This window comes from Mastigoproctus giganteus, chromosome 9, assembly GCF_048544385.1.
Source record: "Mastigoproctus giganteus isolate SK-2022 chromosome 9, ASM4854438v1, whole genome shotgun sequence".
NCBI lineage: Eukaryota > Metazoa > Arthropoda > Arachnida > Uropygi > Thelyphonidae > Mastigoproctus > Mastigoproctus giganteus.
In genome coordinates, this window is record NC_143583.1 from 99,018,258 (window position 1) to 99,040,524 (window position 22,267).

Sequence of the window (22,267 nt, forward strand, 5' to 3'; positions counted from 1 at the left end):
TTTGCACCTGGTAGTGCAAGTCAAAGTGATAAGTAGCAGTTATGGAACTTTGTAAAGATATCACGGAGTTTCGAAAGGATATGATTGTGGGAGTTCGTGAGTGCCATTTCCGATATGCTTCCATATCGGAAACGGCACGTCTTTTCGGTTACTCACGGTCCACTGAGGTTAAAGTGTACAAAGAATGGTGTCGAAACGGTCAAACCACCTCTTGCCGACAGAACTGTAAAGGATTCTGCATATTCGTGGCGAGCGAAGGGTGCAGCGCGTTGTATTGGCTCAAAAGCAGGTCGCTGTGCGACAGTTGGCATCGCAATTTAATATGGGAAATGCAAGAACAATTTCCCAAATGACAATGTGCCCCACACTCAGACGTATAGAGTTCCATAGCACTCAACGAAAGAAACCCCTTCTCTCACCGCTGATCATCATCGACGGCAAATGCTGTGGTGTCAACAACACAGCATCTGGACACTAGAGGACTGGAAACGAGTGTGCTGGTTGGATGATTCCAAATACCTGGTGCAACACGTTGATGGACGCCTTCTTGTATGGTGAAAGAAACACGAGTCCATGGGTCCATCGTGATGGTACCCACTATCCAGGCAGGTGGCAGTGGTTATTTAATATGGGACATGTTTTGGTGGTAAGAACACGTCCCATATTCTCGAGTGCGTATGGACCAACATTTCTCTGGTGAAGTCTACTGACAGCTCTTAGGAGACCATGTGCGCTCTGCCATGTTGCATCTTAATGGGATCTTCCAAGACGATAATGCACCGTGTCGTCAGGCCCGCACTCTTTACGAGTAGTTCAAGGAACACAGTGCGGGCACGATGAGACGGCCGTACTGTGTATGATTCATCTTGATTGGCCTCCAAATCGCCTTACCACAGTCCAATTGAATACCTGTGGGATGTTTCGGAACCAGAAGGGCGACGTCTGGACACGCATCCGTCATCTATTCCGACACTATGGAAAGTCATGCAGGCAGCATGACTGCAGATCCCTACGGAGGTCTTCACACATGGAATGGAATCTCGAGCTGTTATTCGAGAGAACGGTGGTTCAACCCGGTATTAGTTGGGTTGTCACAATTCGGTGATCACTGAGCATATGTGTTGAAAAAGACTTAAGCCACACAAGCCGAAACGTTCTGCATTGCAAATAACCCTTCTGTGCTATCAATATATGATCTATAATTATGTTTACAATTGCAACATGTTTGAAGAAGAATTTAAAATATATTAAAATGCATGTTTCTTAAGCGTTTCCTGTTTTGGTCGAATAACTAGCTTATACCTTAGAGGATAAACAATTTTTTATTCTTCTTTCTAGTAGCCTGGAGGTAAATGTACCCCTTATCTTTTCTAATTTCATCCCGTCAATATGTTGTATTAGGTTTATCCGTAAACATTATTCCAAGTAGAAAAATAAAGTTTATTCGTCCACATTTCTTCCCTTCGCACGTTACTCGAGAAGAATCTATTAAAGCGAGTCTCTGCGGCTCATCGCAAATGCCTGAGCAGAGTATCCTCCAATCTGATGTTTACCAAGGAAGGAACCTCTTACTAAATGGCTATCTCATTGGATATTGATTTCTTTTCAAGGATCAGAACTTGCCAATTTTGGCGAGCAGTTTTGCGCTTGAATATCAATACCTTGTTTACATGAAGTAGCGGATCGATACTTCACGTTACTGATGGAGTATTTCACCAAGTTTCGTTTTGTGGATCAGAAAATCAAGAGAGGAGAAATAAACTTGTCGACAGCCTCCAAACAACTCGGTAACATTGTAGATCTTTGTGATAGTAAACAATTTAATATATATCGATATGCACTCATCGTAATCTAAAATAGTTATCTCCAGAATTTATCACGGAGCTCTCAGCGCACATCTGAAATCATAATCAAATTATTTGTTAATGGAAGCTACAACAAGAATGGTATTTTCCATTACAAAAAAGGGTGTAATAATCTGCTTTACAGTAAGTTGATAATGAATTGTGACCATCCCAATAATGTGAGGCTATCTTTGGCATGGATAACAGCATGAATACATCGAGGTAGGGAGGTGACAACATCAGTCTTCTGAATCCTCTCGGGGTAGCACTGTGAATATAATCATGGTCCTTCCACCACGGATGAAAGGCCTGGGTTTCATATCCCGTCAATTACACGAGGAATATTTATGGGCGTTTCACAATGTGCCTGAGTTAGTGGGTCTCGGGCGAGGGTAGAAGGTTTTTTCTCCCGGAAACTCGGCTTTTTCTTCCACAGAACACAAGCAGTTTACAGATACATTATATACCGCACAATATGGCCTAAGTTTCTGAAGTGCATACAACTACAATTACGACCCATCAACAGTCCAATGTTGGCGCCGCCGCCTCATTATACAACTGCGAACGCAGTTGTTCGCCTCAAGCAGTGATGAAATGTTGGAAAGTGGGTCGACGGCTGTTATACTTCATCCATTGCAGGGTCTTTCCATTATCTTCATAGAAATCCGTTTGGGAGTCTCCAAGCTATTTTGGACAGTTATAGTCCTGACAACAATCCGCCCATTAACCTTCCCCAGACGTTGAGCTCTTAGCTTACCCCTTGGTGTCGGTGACACCAAAGGTCTACATACAGAAGTGTCCACAGTTCCAATGCTGTTGTTTTTCATGTATTTTTACACTATATATATCTTTATTACTGATGAAGGAATACGTACGTGGAGTAGAAAAGATAAAGGCTTACACGGAGAACGTATCGACAATCGTTCATTCCTCAGTCCAGTGCTTGCCCATACTTCACACGAACAACCCTGCACAAGTTCACACTCTCGTATTCGACAGATAGCACGCAGACAGAGATTTATTTCACTCGGAGAGCCCATTTTCCACTTTGCAGGGGACAGTGGTCACAGTTCATTGATCATTGAATGCACATTGTAATTTTTTTTCTATTTAGTTCAACATAACCACGCACCTAAAGAGAGAATTTCTTCTTTTTGTAACCTAAGCAACTACGCTAACTGTTAAAATATAAAAATGTCTTTTATATAAACTAGCAGTATGTTCTTTCCTCTGCTGTACCGAAGTAAACGTGAAATGGTCTGAATGGATCTATTCCTTGCACGGACGCAATTTCTGATGCGTCTGAAGAACTTTTTCAATACTCTTCGTATCAGCGAGATTTTTTGATCACAATATTCCCTATAGCTTGGTTGCTCATTACGTTGGCCATTTAGGCGCTTCTAATGTCTGCACTGCAGGTGGCTCGAACATGCTCCTAATTTGTTCTTTTCTTCCTTGCTCTGTAGGTCGGTTTCTTTCAGAAGAGATTTTTACATTTTTTGTTTTTCCAGTTCTTCTGAAACTATGAGAACATTTAATTCACGCTTCTTTAACCCCACTATCACTCTTAAAGTAACGGGAAAGGATTTTTTTTTTTGTACAACCCGAAATACTTAGAGGTGGGAGAGACGACATAAACATGACTTATTTATCAGGTTATACAAAACTAGAATCATTTTGTCGATTTTATTTTAATGTTTCGTTAAATTAAACATTCTGAACTGTTCTCAATGGAGACTAAAAATTCTCTTGAACTGTGGTCTCATCATCATCCATTATCAATTCACTACAGGATGAAGGCCTCTCCAGCAACTTTCCAATTCCTTCTGTTTTGTGCAATGGCCATCCATTTAATACCCACAAAATCATGAATTTCATCTGTCCATCTCCGTCGTTTTCTTCCAGGTTGGTTTTATTCTAGCTCCTCTTGGGTACCATTCTGTTATTCTCTTAGTCCACCTGTCATGTCTTCGAGCTATGTGTCCTGCCCAAGACCATTTTAGTTCTTATACCTTACCTCTCATACTTTACCACTACACCTGCCTAAAAGAAAGGAAGTTGCAGTATTCAGAATCATATTAACAATGGCAGATGCTTACTTGAACACTTACAGGCCAAAAAATTAGAAAACTTTGTTCAATATCTAGTAGGGCAAACTTTTGCCGGAATTACATCTTTCACACGTCGTCTCAGGGAGTACGACATTTCACCATTCTTCCGCCAGAATATTTGCCAGTTGCAGGATTGTGTCCTTAGACAACTGCGAAGTCAAACGCCCTTTCCAACATATTGCAGACATTCTTAATTGGATTCTCATCTGGAGATTTTGGCGGCGAGGATAGATGCTGGAAACCTTGGGAATGTTCCTTGAACCATTCAGATACAATTTTTGCACACTGGATAGCTGCATTATCGTCTTGAAAGGATCCATCGCAGTTCGAGCAAAAATGGAGCATTGCAGGGTGAAGTTGGTTTGATATGACAGATTCATCAGAAGTAACACGTCCTTCTAGCGGTATGAGCGGACACGGTCCGTACTGAAAAAACTTAACCCATACCCTGATTTCACTACGAGACGGTCTGGATGCCTGGCTTCATGAAGCCGTGCCAAATCTTTCAAGGTCGTAAAAATTATAATGTCTTATCTCTGTCACCTTGAAAGGGTTTCTTGTCCTTCTGGCAGTTCTAGCTAATGTAACGTGTTGTGATGGGACAAATACAGGACCAGACTTTAGCGATCTTTTAATATTTTTCTATATTAATGAGCGTGCACAGTCACCCTCATTTTGCGTATGAGCTACAACAAGAAATTTGTGTGTAATGGTTTTGATTCGAAAGTTCGCCACAGCATACAAATCGGTTGTGATCATAAAATTTTACTACAATAGCTGCTCAACTAAAATAATACCAGCTGATATTACAAACAAGAAGGTTGCATTACACTCCAATACTGGCACAACTCAAAAAGGATCACTGTTGCATACTGATCGCGCTCCATTTACTCCCAAGGTTTGGGGCACACTGAAGAAGTGCCACTGTTGACGCTTCTCGATGCAGTAAAGACTCAAATGGCATAACGACACTTGTACTAGTGAGCGAAGAAATATTGAACTAACTTTTTACTGCTATTGCATAAATGTAGAGTCCACTGTCTCAACCTCATTAGTTGTATTAACTCAAGAATTTTGAGTTGTGCCACTATTGCAGCCAGCGAGCGATTTGGTCAGAAGGTTGGATACTGCTAACCTGATCTGGGTAAGATACTTTGGTTACATGCTATCCATTCGCCTGTAGTAATCAACACGCAGGTCCATCGCTGTCTCCCCCCCTTCGTGGGGTTTATACCCCTTTGCTTTAGCCTAGTGGAACACGTGGGCATATGCGCTTTGCTCCACATACCACACCGCCGGACCACGGAAATGTCTTCCTCTAAATCCCCTGACTTCTGTCTTTGCCATGACTGGATCGACTAAGGAGTCCAGAAAATTGTACAGTATTTATCTAATACCAAAGAATTTGTGATCATACCACTTTGACAACTTCCATTTGCACACCGTGTGTTCAATTATCTATGGACGCCAATTGAAAAAGGTTATAAATTTTTGGTCAGTGACTCTATAAAGTTGATATCTTTCAACATACATGACAATAATAGTGTCGCTAATCTGACTGAAGTAAACACGAAAGGTATGAGAACCTGTAGTACTTGGTACCTGCATAGGATAAGAAGGACAAAAACTTTGTTTATCTTGACTCCATTTATCATCATTGTAATCTATAACGAATACTCCTTAAAAGTTACTCAAGAAAATGAAAGTCAATAAAGAAAACTAAAGAAAGACCACTTAAATTTACAGAACTCTACATGATGTCTGAAGAAGTGTATGCCTTTCTACAGCGCATATCAGACAGAAATGATCTACATGGCTACATTTACTGAAACAGACAGCAGAGATAGAGAAGAAATACGATTACATTTGTTCAAGTCAAAGAAAATGCCATTTTTTTTTTCTTATCTCAGTGGAGGGAAGCAGCTGTGGAGAATGATGGAGGCAGTGAGAGCTACAGAACATCTTCGACGGAACACGAGGTAAAAGCTTTCAGATTATGTATGCTTCCGAGAAAATTGTACAGAAAGAAGTTGAAATGGCTGCGATGATGAAGTGGAGGTTCGATTGGTAGGTCGTACTGCAGGTAGTAAACAGCATCAGGAGATCACGAGACTTTCGCCAGTACTTACTAAGTCCGCATTTCGGACCAATAGAGGGATGGGAAATGTCAAGAAGAAAGTTAAATCTATTTTTAGGAAATTCAAAAGAAATTCTTAACTTTGTGAATCTGAGGCGCTTTCAAAGTGTAACACCTGATGTGTTTTTATAGGCAGATGTTTAGAATTTAAATATTTATTATTGTAAAAATTGAAGAATGATTATTCCCTTAGAAGAAAAAGTTAGAAGTGGAATTTCTTGGTTGTCACGTGATTATTATTACAATTCGAACAACGTCTTGAGAGCACTTATAACAGCATTATTATACTTGTATAATAAAAATTTCTAAACTAAAATCATAAGTCATACAAATTTTCTGCCAATTATCAAAAGCATGGTTATCTGGTAATGTATACTGCTTTATGGAGAACTGGACAGTTAATCCCCATTCTAGATTCTGAATCAGCTCTCTGGGATCCACATTTCTCCACGCTAGTGGATGATGTCGAAAAGTCTCAGAGAAGAATTCCCCCAAAGGAGATTCATGAAAGCCCTTGAACTTCCTCCCATCTTGATTTTATTCTAACCAAAGTCTTTGCTACGCGGTGTGGGAGGACGGCGATTAACCATTGTGTTATCCGCGACGATGATTAGCTGCCATGGACCTGCCAAGCGCTATAATAAGGGGGTATTATAGCCCTTACAAGTTAAAAGCAGGTAGGGGGATTCATTACTGTTTTTAGTTAACCCCGTGCTGGCTCTCGGAATTTCTGCCGAACTTTGTCAAGCTGTTCACAGCAACCAATCCGTTTTTGATTCTTCATATTGATCTTCACAGACATTGCAAAATTTTATGGTTTTCCTACTTAGAACCAACTGAAATAGGTCTACTGGTGTCAAATTTTCCTTCATTGTTTCGAAAATAATATTTGCTCTAATGGTGTGTTTTCTTAATCCCGCCCTGTGTGTTCCTGAAGGTGAATTTGTGAAAATCGTGGATATTGTTGCTGGTCGTTGTCTACCATGGTTATTTCGTTGCCCGGATACACGCAGAGAACTGAGGTCTTTCTATTATGTATTTTGTGCTCAACGCGTCTCTTCTTGCAAACAAAGAATCGCTATTACCGAAGTCGTCGTTTATTAATATGTGCCCTTTCTTCCTTCACATTGAAGCTGGTCATATTTTAGGATAATCTCTTGCAGATTAGCTGTTTATTTTACAATAAACATATTAGAAACTCGAGTTTTTCATCCCAAAATCTATAAATGGCAGAATTATGGCAGAATAAACATTATTTAAAGATATCATGTAGAAACGCCTGATGGCCTTTGCTGCTGCTTTTCAAATTATAAAAAATAAAATAAATAAATCCAAACTCAGCTCAGATGCTAACCAATTAGCTAAATTCTCCTTAAATTCAACTTTTACTGATGTCATTCTCAATTTAAAACCTGACCAGCTCAACTCAAACAACTTTCATCATAGCCGCAAGAGATCCCCACTCACGCAAAGTGTTTCCTCGTGGCCTCAGGTGTTGCCACATATAGAGGGGGTAGGCCCTGCCAATGCTCGATGACCAGATGCCACCCAAGTATTATGATTATTAACCGCAACTCCACTCCCAGATGATATGAGCGTGTAATAATCGTAATGAATACAACCCCGAAAACCACCATTATGTCCTCATTAGCTGATTGTAAAGCCTTGAAGCTCTTAGAAAGAACAATTTTCTTCGTTCATTATACATTCCTAATCGCACTTCCGCAGTCTCCCCGAAGGGCAATCACGATATTTACAAATCCTGAATGAAAAAAAATGACACCTATATTCATAAGAAAAGTTGAATTTTTCATATAGTTGCACGACGGTATACGCTATTAAACTTGGAAGATCTTTAATGTTACATGTACTTAGAGTGTCGTGACGAAGTTCATTAGTTCAAAATTGCAAAGGCCATGTAGCTGTGTGTTTTCTTCGACAAATTACCGAAATAGGTCATATCTAAACGATTTATGAAGTATAAGACTTGAGCACAGATGAACGGATTCAATAAAATATCAAGAGGGTTTCCTTATTTTAATTTATTGTCCAACAGAACCAAAAGCGAAGAAGACTAAATGAGGACAATGCATTAATACACAGTTGGAAATGAATTTTTTCGTTAACAGAAAACTTGTATCGTGGGTTCATATGAATGGGGTACACTATAATAGACGAACTGACCATATATTACGCAATTTAAAGAATACTTTTTAAGGCCATTAGCGTACTGTAAACTGGGTGTATTCTATGAGCGATTGTCAGTTCTAATGGATGAAACACGTTTCCAAGAGAAGAGCTGTAAAACCTCACGAGAATCAACTAATTCTGTCACGGAAATTCTTATAAATATTTCCTCGTCTTGATAGAATTCGCACACACATGCGTTTTTCACATGGTGTTGAAGAAAGAGGGATCATAAGCATACCTCACGAGGTAGAACATCTGCTGCAGCTGAATCGACGTATAAGGAGAATGGAGGGAGGACCCCCCCCCCCTCATTAATTTATGTTTATTGCGCTCTGTTAAAATATAATATTACATTATTGTACTCAGATTGAGAAATAGCTATTATGGATTTGGTGATGGCATGTTATGAAAGCTGTTAATACAAAATAAAAAAATAAATAAATAAAATAATAGAAAAGTACTCGCTATATATCGCTATCTGAGGCCGATCTTTTCTTTATTTATATCTGGGATTCATGCTGCAAAATCTTTACTTTGCATCCCCCATCCCCATGTAGCCGAAACGAAAATCAAATCACGCAACTCTTCTTCCCCCCACCTTCCTTGTCCAACCCCCGTTTCCGTCATCCACTGGTTCGTTTGGCGCCGGACTTTACAAAAAAAAGAAGAAGAAAAATCCAAGGCTTTTACAGAAACATCTTATGGAGAAAGAGAGGGGGGACAGTGTATTGAAGAGGGAGGGAGTGAGGATCGCTCAGTACCGCAGAATAGCTGACACCAATCACAGCTGACATCGGAAAGCTGTCCCGTGTTGTGATGCCAGTACGGAGCTGGCATACACGAGGGTACTGGAGCCATGCACGAGATATTACTGCACAGCTGCCGTTGCGGGAGCGAATAACGAAACCTATTCGTTCCATTCTCTAAAGTAACGACACACAACTCGGAAATTTAAAAGTTTTACAATAGCTATTCAACGTAAAGAAGTTTGGAAAAGTTTTAGCAGCGATATAACCCAGAGAATTTATTTTATGGCAATCCTCCATCGACAAACGGCGTACAGAGGATTTTAGACAATCATTCCAGGGGAATCTGTCCAAAACAAACGCAAACTAGCTATTCAACGTGTCGATGTCATTTATGTGGCTAATGACTATTAAAAATTGAAATATTTAATAGTGTCTGTTCTATTTGATGTTAGAAACTGTGGTTAATATTTCTTATGAAGTCAAATATTATAATAAAATAAACACCATCCAGCCCAGCTTTAAAAAGTAATTAAAACAGGTAAAAGGTTCTTTAATCTGTCGAATTCTAACTTTGTATACGGATTAATTGAAGAGGATACTACCAGCTGAATGATATAATGTATAACATTATTGGGTAATGATTGAGAGAAAGCTGTATGCAAATACTATAATTTTAAGGTAGAAATATTTATTGCGTGTAACTTGGCACTGGAAAAATGAACGTATTGTTAGTGTGGAATATTTTTGAAAATAATATCATTACTTTCCTTTTCTGACTCTTCGCGAACAGCCTTTGAGGGCAATTGTCTGAACAGTCCAATATCCCCCCCCCCACCCAATAAGCCTTTGTTTAAAAATCAGAAAACTAATCAACATGAAAAAGAGCTAAAAGCTCTTAATAATACGTTAAAAAATGTTTCTATTAACACAAAAAGTGTACTTGTGTAATTGCTAGCAAGACGACAATGGCCTACAGTGCTGCCCTCTCATTAAAATCATTTATGTGGCTAATGACGTATTATTATTATAATAAAAGAAGCAATTTTATTTTAATGGAACGAATAAAGTACAAAGATTTTTATGCCTAAATATTTTATTAAGTTTATTAATTTTAAAATTTAATAATATCTTGACTCGGAGAGTATGGTTTCAACCCGTGATATTCTGCTCATTTTAAAACCGTATTGGCTATAATTATTGTAATTTTTATGGAAAAAATCTCCTTAAAATGAAATAATTCCTGAATAAAGTTATTTCTCTCTTTCTATTCCTCTCCCCTTCTTTTCCTCCGCCTTTTCGTTCATGTGAATAGAAACGTAAGATGCATTCCAAGTTTCAGACTTCCGAGACACTTCTAAGTATTTTTTCCCGATTGGTTATAATAAATATGGCAGACAAGTAGCATAAATTTAACAAAAGTCTTCGACTTCTTAGGCTTGTCGATGTCTTGAATAGAGGCACTGATGAATAATTCCTTGTCCATTGTTCCGGAAATTTGGACAGAAAAAAACACGTATGAAACGTGAATGATCAATGGACCGGATATGACCATTCTCAAATGATTTGATTTTCAATAAGAACTTTCGGTTGAAAAGTACAGTATCTTCTTTTCTATTATTATGTTCTTCCTTTTTTTTTCTTTTCTGTTCAAAATCTGCAGATAGATTAATGCAATCTGTAAACTATTTTCAAAATAAGGAAATATCAATAAAAAATATGTGCAGATATACTGTATATGTAAGAAATAGAAAAAAAAAAAACCAAAATACTACTGTGGATAACGAGGCCAGACAAAGAGTCACTTGAACAGAATGGTTCAGATATTTTTCAGACTCTACATGCGCTGAAGTTATATTTAAGTATATCAGTCCAAGCACTAACCTTTGATGAAGAAACGAGACTTGGTATTAATAAAAATGAGACCGAAGACTGAATTTTTAAATGGAATGTGTTACTAATTTAACTGACTGCTGAAAAAGAATTTGTTGGAAATTCGAAAAGAAGCACTATAATTAAAACAGCAGGATTGAGACTAATTCAACGTATCAGCTTATGGTCAAGGAAGAAAGACCCTGATGGATCTCGCGGTAGTTTGGCGGTTGCTGTGATCGTCTTTTCACCCTGTGTGGAAAAGGCCTAATTTCTAATCCCATCTTGAAGGGGATAGTATTTATTGGCTTTTTTTTTTTTCACAACGTTTCGTCGGCGAGGGTTGCACGATTTATCTTTAGAAACTCGGGTTTTTCGTCCAGAAAATAAGTATACCAACCGAAAAGTATGTTATTTGAAATACTTTCAGCTTGTAGTCGTAGTTGCCTGGATGTTTAACACACATCACCGACTGAAAGCCGCTGGTTTGCTAAAAGAGAGAGAATCAAATCCGTCCATGAAATTTTTTCAAGTTTTCTTTCGTTCAGTATGGAATTCTTCCATCTTAGACAGTGGTAATTAAAAGAGAAACAATTTTATGTCACTAATCATGTTAAAACTAATCGTATGTTTCTTTATAACGTTTGGTACGTCCCCATCATGTACTTCAACCTTATATTAATAAACAATTCGTTTCCAGTTTGGTATACAGTTGTATTTAAATAATACAGGATGAGGCAGGGAAATGAGCAATTTTAAAAACTCATAAATTAAATAAAAATTTCTATTTTCCAAATTACGAATATGCCATCTTAAGGTACATAGAATGCCGTTTATTTCTTGAAGCTGATATTTGTGGGGTGACCTGAGTCTCTGTCCTGGCATTCTACTGATCTTCCGAGCATGTTTCCCATGACGCGGTGTATCATGTCCAAAGGAATTCCTGCAATTTCTTTACGATTTCTTTCTTTCAGCTCTTCAATATCGTGTGTGGGATGAGAGTTCACCTTTCTTTTTAAGTGTCCCACAAAACAGGACTTTTGTGGGACACTTAAAAAAGTCCCTGCTAACAGGACTTGGAGGCCAAGAAATGTCACCATTCCTAGTGACGATGTAGTCATTACAAAGAGTCATAAGACATCCATTGACACTCTGGCGGTATAAAACACCCGCTATTTTGTTTAATCTAGGTGGCCTCACTAATTCGAGGAAATCTGGTGACCAGTTAATGGCAAGTTTCTTTCAGTATCAACTGATTAAACTAGAATGGTCAGCATATCACTGAACTAGAGTAAAATGAAAGCAGTAGCTTAAAGTATGAACTGAACTTTAAATCAGCTAAGAGCTTTCATATAATCAGTCTTCGTATTCGATCGTCATATAAGATTTCTGTAGTATCTTTTCTCTCGGCATTTGTCTCTGAATACGCCCGCAGACAAAGAAATTCTGTGAGCAAATGTGAGTGTGGGTCGAAGTTTTAAGATTAAGTCAGGATGAAACCTAAACGAGCAAACTTTGGCAGCTAATTCTTTTTATGTTGTTCTGTCCACTTGATAAAGTACTTAATACCACAAGAATCGAAACGGAAGTTCGGAGAAGTAATTTTGTAACCAGCATGAAATATTGCTGACGTAAATTCCTGCATTCATCACACTGTTTTAGGAATCTTGGTATAAGAAGGTGGATTGTTAACGACTGTAGGGAAATCACTCAAAATATGAAAGTAGTCACACACGATATTGAAAGAATGGGAGCACGAAGTGACGTTGTCATCTTCTCGAATAGCGCTCTCAACTTAACCACAATTCAAGCAGCTACAGGAAGAAAAAAAACATGTCACAATATGAAGGAATCGGTGCTTAAAATGAATGAATATAAATAATGATAATAAAGGCAGAGAAAAGAAAAATACATAGTTAATAGATAGAAGAAAAATAAGTTGGCTTTAATAAAATACCTTTAAGTTTAATTAAGAAAGACTATAGCTGTATAATATATTTAATGAAGAAGGGACATTGCCGTACAACTCACAACCCCGGCGTCGTCCTCAGGTGTCAACCACCGGAATTGCAAGCAAAGACGGAAATATTGTGACTCTGTTTCTGATGTGAAACATGTGCCATATAAGATTTCTTATATGGCAAATGTTTCATGCCGAGACAAAGTATAGGCACAAAACAAAATTTAGTTTTTATCTAAAATTTGTTTAATATTAATATAAACAAAAAGAAACAGAAGTAGAAGGGATGGATTATTTATGTAGATAGCAGGCATGTAGTTTACATTTGCCACCATAGAAACAATAAATGCACTGATCGACAATTAACAGAACAAAATGTTTTTCATGAATTGTGAACCTTATGGTGAATATCGTCGCCGAAGGGGAATTTTGATATAATAGGCATCCTGCATTCAAATTCTGAGTATCCAACAGATATTGATCTACCACCTTACAGAGCCACGCATTATTCAAATTATTCATGCCTATAAAAACACGAATTGCGACCAAATCACTTCATTCCCATTTTCTTGGCTTGCTCACTGGGACAGCCACATCTGCAGTACTTAGGATGGCAAGTCATCGTCGTTTAGATTATTCTTTGAGATGTTAGGCCGGTGGACGACTTCAAGCCAGGCAGTCGCAGGCGGAGGTAGCACGTTGGCTTAATGTGTCATGCAGTGTTGTCTTGGCACTGTGGAAGCAGTGTCAGCAGAGAGGAACCATTACAAGATCTGTCCAAGGTCGCCTGAGGGCTATATCAAGCAGAACAGACCGCTATCTGGCTCTAAACCCAACGATGTCCTGTCATCACCTGTCTCTTGAGGTTGATGCGGCCATAGGTGAAAATATTTCCAACCGGACTGTGTTAAGAAGGCTCAATTCAAGTGGACTCGCTGCAAGGAAGTCAGTGGTTGGTATCCCATTAACCCGATACCTCCACAGAGCTCGTCAAAACTGGTGCCATGAACATGTGACTTGGAACTCTGACAAATGGAGTACAGTTCTGTTCTCTGATGACTGCCGTTTTAGTCTACAAACAGATTCTAGACATTATTTCATTTGGAGACGAGGAATGCGGTATCATACCTTCAACATCAGTAAAAGGAACACACAGTGTAGGCGGTGTTGTCGTGTGGGGCAGAAAAATTATCAACGGGCACCCCCTTCTTCATATTTTTAATAGGGGTACCGTAACTGAACAGAATTACCGAGAACACATCCTCGAACCCTATATGCGACTTTTTCGGTGTGCGGTTGGCCCAGATTTTCTTTTCGTACACGACAACTCCACTGCACATAGAGCTCAAGAGGTGGAGGAATATATTGAAACTGAAGATATCCAGCAACTGCCATGGCTAGCACGATCACGGGACTTAAATCCGATCGAATATGTTTAGGACGGCCTTGGGCGTCGCATTGCACTCTGACAGCCAACTCCTTTGTCAACTGGTGAGCTAAGGTGTGCGCTGGTTGAAGGATGGGATTTGTTATTACATCTTATAGACAATTATATCGAGCATGGTTCACTGTTGTCAGGCTTGCTTAGCTGTTGGAAGGGATCATACGCTGTACTGACCATATTGTGTGACCAAATTTTCAAGAATTTGGTATCGACTTCGTAATGTAACCTTTTTTTGGTAATTCTTCTACAACCCTTATAAATGTCCCTCATACCTATCCGAAGTTTCTTCCTATCTCCTCATTTCATCGTCATTGTTTAGTACACCACCATACCAAATTCTCTTCCGCTTCATCATTAGCTGCACGAGTTACACCACGTTTTCTACTTGTTCTGTTAATTTTGTCGAGCAGTGTATATATGAAAGGAGAACAAGAGAGAGCTTAACCAAAATCGAAAAGGTGCAAACCAGGACTGTGCAACGATTACGTATCAAAAAATTGGTTTATATTTTGAATATTATTTAATATATCATAATTGTTTTTTTTTTAATTAAAACAGTTATTTAACAAAAATATCTAAGAAATATAAAGGTGTAAAGCTATTCATCAGTGACAGAACTGATATCGTTGAAAGAGAATGAAATAAGTAATTATTAAAATTATATTTTATATAAATTACGTTATGTAATAAAGATTAATTATAATCTTAATTCTATAATTCATACAATAAACTTCTGTTATAAAATAATTAATTATCAAAGTTAGATTTCGTATTAATTATATTACACAATTAAGAATTTATTTAATAGTTTAATTATACAAGTTAATTGCAGTAATAAACTTATTTTATTTAAAAATGCGAAGAAAAAGATATTTTTTGTTGAATTTTCCAGCCAAAAAAATTAATGAAAAATGCTCTTTGGGAAAAATTTGCTTTTCTTTTAAGTAATGCGTATATCAAAATGAAATTTAAAAAATTATTAAATAATAATAAAATAATAATTAAACGTTATATTACTAGAATTCCAGAGTAATATTATTTGCATAAATATTTCCCAACTTCGTTTAAAATGTTTACACCATACAAATAATAGTAGTTCAACTTGTAAGGTTTAGCACCGATGTATTCAACCTTTAAGATTTAGCGCAAATGCGAAATATTTTAAAAATAATACGAAGGACTCGAAAGAAGCTTCAATCACAAAGTGATGGAAATATTTCTCTAGTAAGACGCTCCTTAAAACAAAGAAAACACAAGTTCGTAATAAGATGAGCGTGCTAACCTTTCCCATTGAATATTTTATGGCTAGGTGAACCACTGCCACCCGTCTTTTTAGAATTTACAGAAGACGTTGAATTTCTTTTGTGTTCGCGCTAAAGTAATATATGGGTCTCTCCCACTAATATCCTGCCATTCGTTTAAATATTTAATATCACTGTTTGACAAGTGAGTTCTTATTGTGACTGGAAAAGAATTTCTCACGCAGGTGACTTCACAATTGCTTCGAGCTGAAAAGCCGTCCAACGCGCGAATGAGAATGTCGGTATGGATGCGGCCCGCGACACATTTCAGTCACTGATTTCTTACCTCATCCATCAAACTGAAATAAAATAGATTCCCCCTCCAACAAAAAAAGAAATGATTAATGAGATCTAGTTGGTGGTACTGGCACGATCGGGTTTTTCCAATTGCTACTGAGCAGCGCAAAGTTTATTTGATTTTTGGTTCGAGAATTTTGGTGATAAATAATGAAAATAATAAAGTAAAGTATCATTAAGATAGCGCTATTAATTTCTGGGCTACGTCCACGATTTCTAGTTTATTCCTTCAAAGGGCTGTGTAACTCAACTCTCGGAAACTGACACGGATCCAATTTAAATTTAATTAAACGTAAGCTGAAGAAACGCATTAAAATTTTCATTGAAACCACAGCTATGCACAAAACATTTAGAAAATCAGTTTGTGGATCTAAATATGTTCGGCTGGCATTCTTTCTGGCACTTCCATTTCTGCTGCAGAGAGTGTTGAAAGCTTTCTTCCATCAATGTGGAATTCTTTTGAGACTAAGGGATTTTCTTGAAATAATCGTCTTACTTCTTTTGTAGATATTATAGGAGGGTTTAAAGGTTGCTGACTGTTTATATTCTTTCACAAAGATCGCTAAGAACCATAACTTATATATCTGCTGTGTCCGCTGTTAAGATCAGCTTTTTCTAATCTCGTCTTGTACCACGATGAACTAACCCTCCCACTAGGATTTTACTCGTTCTGTTAGACTTAAACTTATTTCTTATCGATATAAAGTGTTGGTCAGCCATTCAGTTCCTTTTGATATTTTTGTCTTTCAAGCAAAAGATATTTTGCATGCCTAGCAGTCATATCATTCGCCTGAACAGATCACAGATGTTGCGTGTAACTTTATCTTTGGTTCATTTAACTCCTATTCATGGTAAGATTATAGAACTGTACCCTCGATGAAGCAGTGAGCAATGGAAGAATAGAAATATTGTTTTGTATACCGCGTTGAATACCCATTTTTCCAAGTTTGTGAGCTTAAAGGCTCATGTTCTGAAGCTTTCATTAAACTGTATTCGACTAGTTCGAATACTTGATGAAATACAATGTTCGTAATTATTTAAAACGATGGTGTCCAACTTTTGCAACAAGCGAGATGCATTTAAAGTAAAAATATATGAAAAATATTAAAATGCATTTGTGGAAAACTTTAATCCAAGTTTCACCTACTCTCAGTTTATTCCTGTTAATCACTGATTTTTACATTTAGTGATGCGAGGAAGAGAAAAGAAGCTTTATACATTATTATATTATCAGAGGATTAATAGGAACAGGCTGAAGAAGGTAGATGAAATTTAATTAAACTTTTCAGAAATAATTTTATTTTAGTACATAATACGCTTAATTAAGTAGATGGCCAGAGGTAAACTCGAACTATTTCATTCGAAGTGAGAGTAACTAGACGAGAGATTATTGATTCTTGAGAAAACAGTAGGCCAGATCTTCTGGTACTCTTGCACATGTGGTAGCACAGTTGGGAGAATCGCTATCCTCCCCAACACCGGGTGGAAAAAGACCTGAGTTCGAATTCCGTTAATGACGCGAGGAATTTTTATATGTGTTTTTCAAATATGGCTCAGTTTTTCGGTTTCAAACGAGGGTAGCGTGGTTTTTCATCCAGCAAACATCAAATGGATCTAAAACAGACGCAACTTACAGACATATTATATACGGCACAATATGGCCTAAGTTGCTGGTGCTCCTAAATGAAACGCTCCTTCACTAATAGCATCTAAGGCATGGGGGAGGGGAGGAGGAGGAGGAACGTATTCTGTTTGTTCCATATAGAGTAAAGTAAGTAGGCAGATATCTTGTTGTTATGTGTTCAATTCAGTGCGAAAATTGGGCAAGACGTCAGCTTTCAGTGACTTTAAACGCGACATGTTGTCGGTGCCAGATGCACTGGTTTGAGTATCTCGGAAACGGCTCCCTTGCTATGATTTTGATGTATGACTATGCCTGAGAAGTATCAAGATGGTTCCTATAATCAAATAACATGTAACTAACGGCGATCCTTTGGTCAGAAGTAGTTTGTTCATTCGAGAGGCCAATGGACACTGACAAGAATTCTACAGGGTAACAGACAGCTACAATTAATTAACAACCTAGTAAAACAATGGTAACCAGAGACATTTCGAAACAACTCGTCACGGTGGAGTATCGCAGCCGAAAACCTAACTGGGTCCCACACTTATCTTAACAAAAAAAAAAAAAAAAAAAAAACAATAAGGTATGGTTAAACTAGAGGATTAAAAAAAAAACGTATGCTCTGATTAATCCCAGTTTCTGTTGTTTTACGTTGACGAAGACCAATATTTGGCGAAATCAGCTGTAGTCCATGTACCCTTCCTGCCGGATGTCAACAATGCAGGCTAATTGAGACAGTGGAGAACATTTTCATGATGCACGTTGGATCCCATTAGAGCAACGTTTCGATGTCATTTGAAAGTCAGAAGTTATCTAGTTGGAACTTGTTTCCGACCAGGCGCATCCTTTCATGGCTGCAGTGTATCTGTCTGCGAATGGATTCTTCCAATAGCATAATACGTTATGTTACACGTACAGAATTGTAGAGAACTGGCTCCAGGAACATGAGTGGATTAAGTTTAGTGCTGTAGTTTCTTAGTCACCAGATCTCAATCCAGTGGGGGATGATATGGAATGATCTCGCCGAGTAGAGATCCTCAACCATCCAATTTGAAACAAGTCCGAGAAGCAGTTAAGTTAATATGGACCAGCATCCTTTTCCACACCCCGTTGAGTCCACACCACAATGAATCAAAGCTGTTCTGAGGGCTAAGTGGGATCGAGTTGTTATTATGATTATCAGTATTATATTATTTTAGCCTGTCTTAACAAATAACATTCTTAAAATATTCTCCTCATCACTCATAAACAAATTAGGAAGCTTCTCGGCAACTGAACCGCTTTAAAATGATGTGCCACTGTTTCCACCCACAGTCAAATGAATATAGCGTGTAAATCTTTTAACAGTGACTTTCTTTTGTGAGTTTTCCATTAATTTTTAATATTTCAAGAATTTATAAAACATTCTAGTGAAAAGAAAAAAACAGACAGATAACATAGGAGTTGGACGTAACGAAAGAAATGTGTTATTGGAAACGGCATTCGCAGTTTCGAAACCGGATCGCTTTTCAATTAAGCGTGGATAAAATCTGTCATATGATATCAAGCAAAAGAAGCTTTCTGCATATAAAAGCGCAGATCATTTCTGATATTCTTTTCGTTTCAGCTTCCTCTATTTAAATATGATAATCTGTTTACAAAACACGTTTTGCAAATAATCTGTTTCTCGTACAAAGATCAGATTCTGCTGCTAGAAAGATATAAATCATAAAAAAATTATGAAGAATTAAGAATCAAATATCTGCTAGTCTCAGTTATAATGAACCGGGATAAAAATCTCTGAATGCGATGTTATAGAGGAGGTTTATATAGGATGATTAGAAAAGAATAGCGAAAGCTTAAAATCGGATGATTTTAAAAACACACAGCGCATTGTATATTTTACTGATATTCTAAATTATTATTATAAATATAATTATAGAGATTGAGGGGTGTCCGAATGCTTTTGGTAGGATAATAAATGTGTATTTTTTTAATAGAAGAATGACATTTGCATCTCTATTTTTAAGGTAGGCATTTCGAATCATTTCAAATATTTATTCAAATACGAGTTAGTTTCAGTATTTCATGCCAGACAAGGGTAAACATTTGAAATGTGTGGCTTAGACTCTGAAGCAAGAAAACATTTAGAAAAAAATCGTCTTAAATACCGAGCGTCTATTTTAAAATGTGATTTAAGGTAAAAATAGGCCTGTCCCTTATAAATGGCATTCCGCTATCTCTCTCTGAAAATATTACCCATTTCGTTTCTAAATAAAGTTTTATTCTAGTTGCTCAAAATACCGTATCTCTTGATGTGTCTGTAATAGCAGAAGCAATTCCCATTCATCCAGGCTGAAGTAACCGAAGAAAAATATCAAACACTATAGATTTAGTAATATAGAAGCAGGAATCCCCCGGCACAGCAGAAGTATCCGAGTGAACAAGAATATTACAAGATATTTCCTATCGTGGTATCGATCTAATTCTCTCCCCTCCCCCTCCCATTTTACCCCTTACATATCGCATCCTTGCATTTTCCGTTACACTGAGGTGATTGGAGAAGACTATTCAGACGAATTGCGAGCAATAGGACGGTTATTTCAATATGATTTGTCAAATATCCGAAGAGCACAAATGCCACACCGATCGTTCCCTGTTTGTCAGAAGGCAGCGTTTCTTTTTTGGTTTTGCGATGAAATTATTGAGCTTTTCACCATCGAAGCTACATTTCGGATGTAAAATCTTTGATACGTCGTTAAATATATTGGATTTCATAGCAAATGCTTTTGAAAATTTAAGATTTCAGGTTGTGGATACAAAGAGTGACATCGATAAAGGAGCCATAGAAAAACATCACATGCAAAATCTGGAATACGTTTGATAGAGCACATAGTGAAAGAGCGCAAACTGGACATAAAAAAAAAAAGAACAATCCATTTCAAAACTGGTCCATCAAATGCATTAGAGCGAGAGAACAAACTACATATTTGGTATACAGGTCATCAGAGATGTTAGGTCTCAGAGCAATGAATACTTAGTATTTTTAAGAGAAATTAACTGTGAATCATATAGAAATTAGACAAATACAACAATTATGTACTTTAAACTCCCAATAAATCGATACTTTTTATGCGTACTACCATTCAGCATCACCTCAACAAGAATGGTAACTTGAATAGATTCAAGCATGGGGAATCCATGCCTAATCAGTCTGTGGATGCAGTTATTAATTATTTGGATGCGGGTAACAATTTTAAAATTATATCTAGACTTTAGCAAAACGTTTGATACCGTCTTCAGGATGGACCTTATGGAAGGCTGCTATATAAACTGGAAGGAGTTCGATTTACTGGTAAGACCCTAAGCTGTATTGTAGGATGCTTATAAGATAAGATACAGAGGTGTTTTCATAAATGGCCAATCTTCAGAATTGACCAGTGTACCAAGTGGGGTTCCCAGGGCCTCGAGGTCCTGGGAAGGTCCTCGCTTATTTATAAATTGCATAGATGATACTGACGAAGGTATAAAAGGAAAACTGTCAAAGTCTGCTGATAATTTGAAGGTGGGAGGGGTGGTTAACAATTCTAGCCATGATGCTTCGAAAATACTTGGATAGATTGCGTATATGGTCCCAAAATAGCAACTAAATGCTTGTAAATGTAAGGTTTTACATTTGAGGAAAAGAAATTCTGGAGTCACATGTCAGCCATGCAGCGTAAGCAGGCAACTAGGACGACACATAGCATATTATCCATGATTTATAGGGCATTTTCTCGGAGTGACAAGGACGTCGTTATCCTTCTATAGGCGCATTATAGCCTTAGTTGCTAATGCGATAATAAAACCTAATAAATCCTTCTATACATGATAGTTAGACCATATTTCGAATATCGTGTTCAGGTCTGATGACTGCACCTAAAAATGATATAGAACTTCTAGAAGGGAGGTCAAAGAAAGACAATTAGATTACTGATGAGTGCAGATCGATGCACATATGAAGAACGACGGCTTAAAGGTGTGAAATGCAAAGTCTGGCAACCAAACATCCGCGGAGAATAAATTGCGACATTCTGCACTAACGGGCAGAAGGTTGTCAAACACCGGAATAAGTTGCCTTCCAATTTGGCAGAGACAATAAATATGAACTAAATTCAAGTCAAAATTGGATGGTTACCTTATGGAAATATGAATATTATATTTTATATTATTATTTTTTAAGGAATTGACTTTTATAATAATTGTAAACTTTTATAATAAGAATTATAATTGACTTTTAAAGGCACAAAAGATGATGTAGTTGTACACGTTGGAACTAATGATATTAAGAGTAGGAGACCGGCGAAATTACTATATAAGTAGAGGTTACTGTTGAAAAAAAAGCCGTGAATTAGGGTTCAATTTGAAAGTGTCATGCGATTCTGCCAAGACATGATAGTAGAGAGTATATGATGAGAGCCTTGTCGATCAATTCGGCCCTGGAAAGATTGTGCAAGGCTCAAGGGGTAGAATTTTTTTCAGCCTGGACTGTACTTGTTAACAGGAGAGACTGCTTCTACAGGGATGGGATACACTTAAATAGAAAGGGTGCAAGAATATTTGCTGATGCTATCGAGGCAGTGTTAGGTGGGTCGGAAAACTGCTAGTCTGGGGGGATACAAAGACTAATAGTTTAACAGTAACCGCAGGCAGAGGTGAAGGTGATTCTTGCACTGCTTCTATTGGAATGAGCTGCAGCCTGGAAAATAAGATGCAGGATATT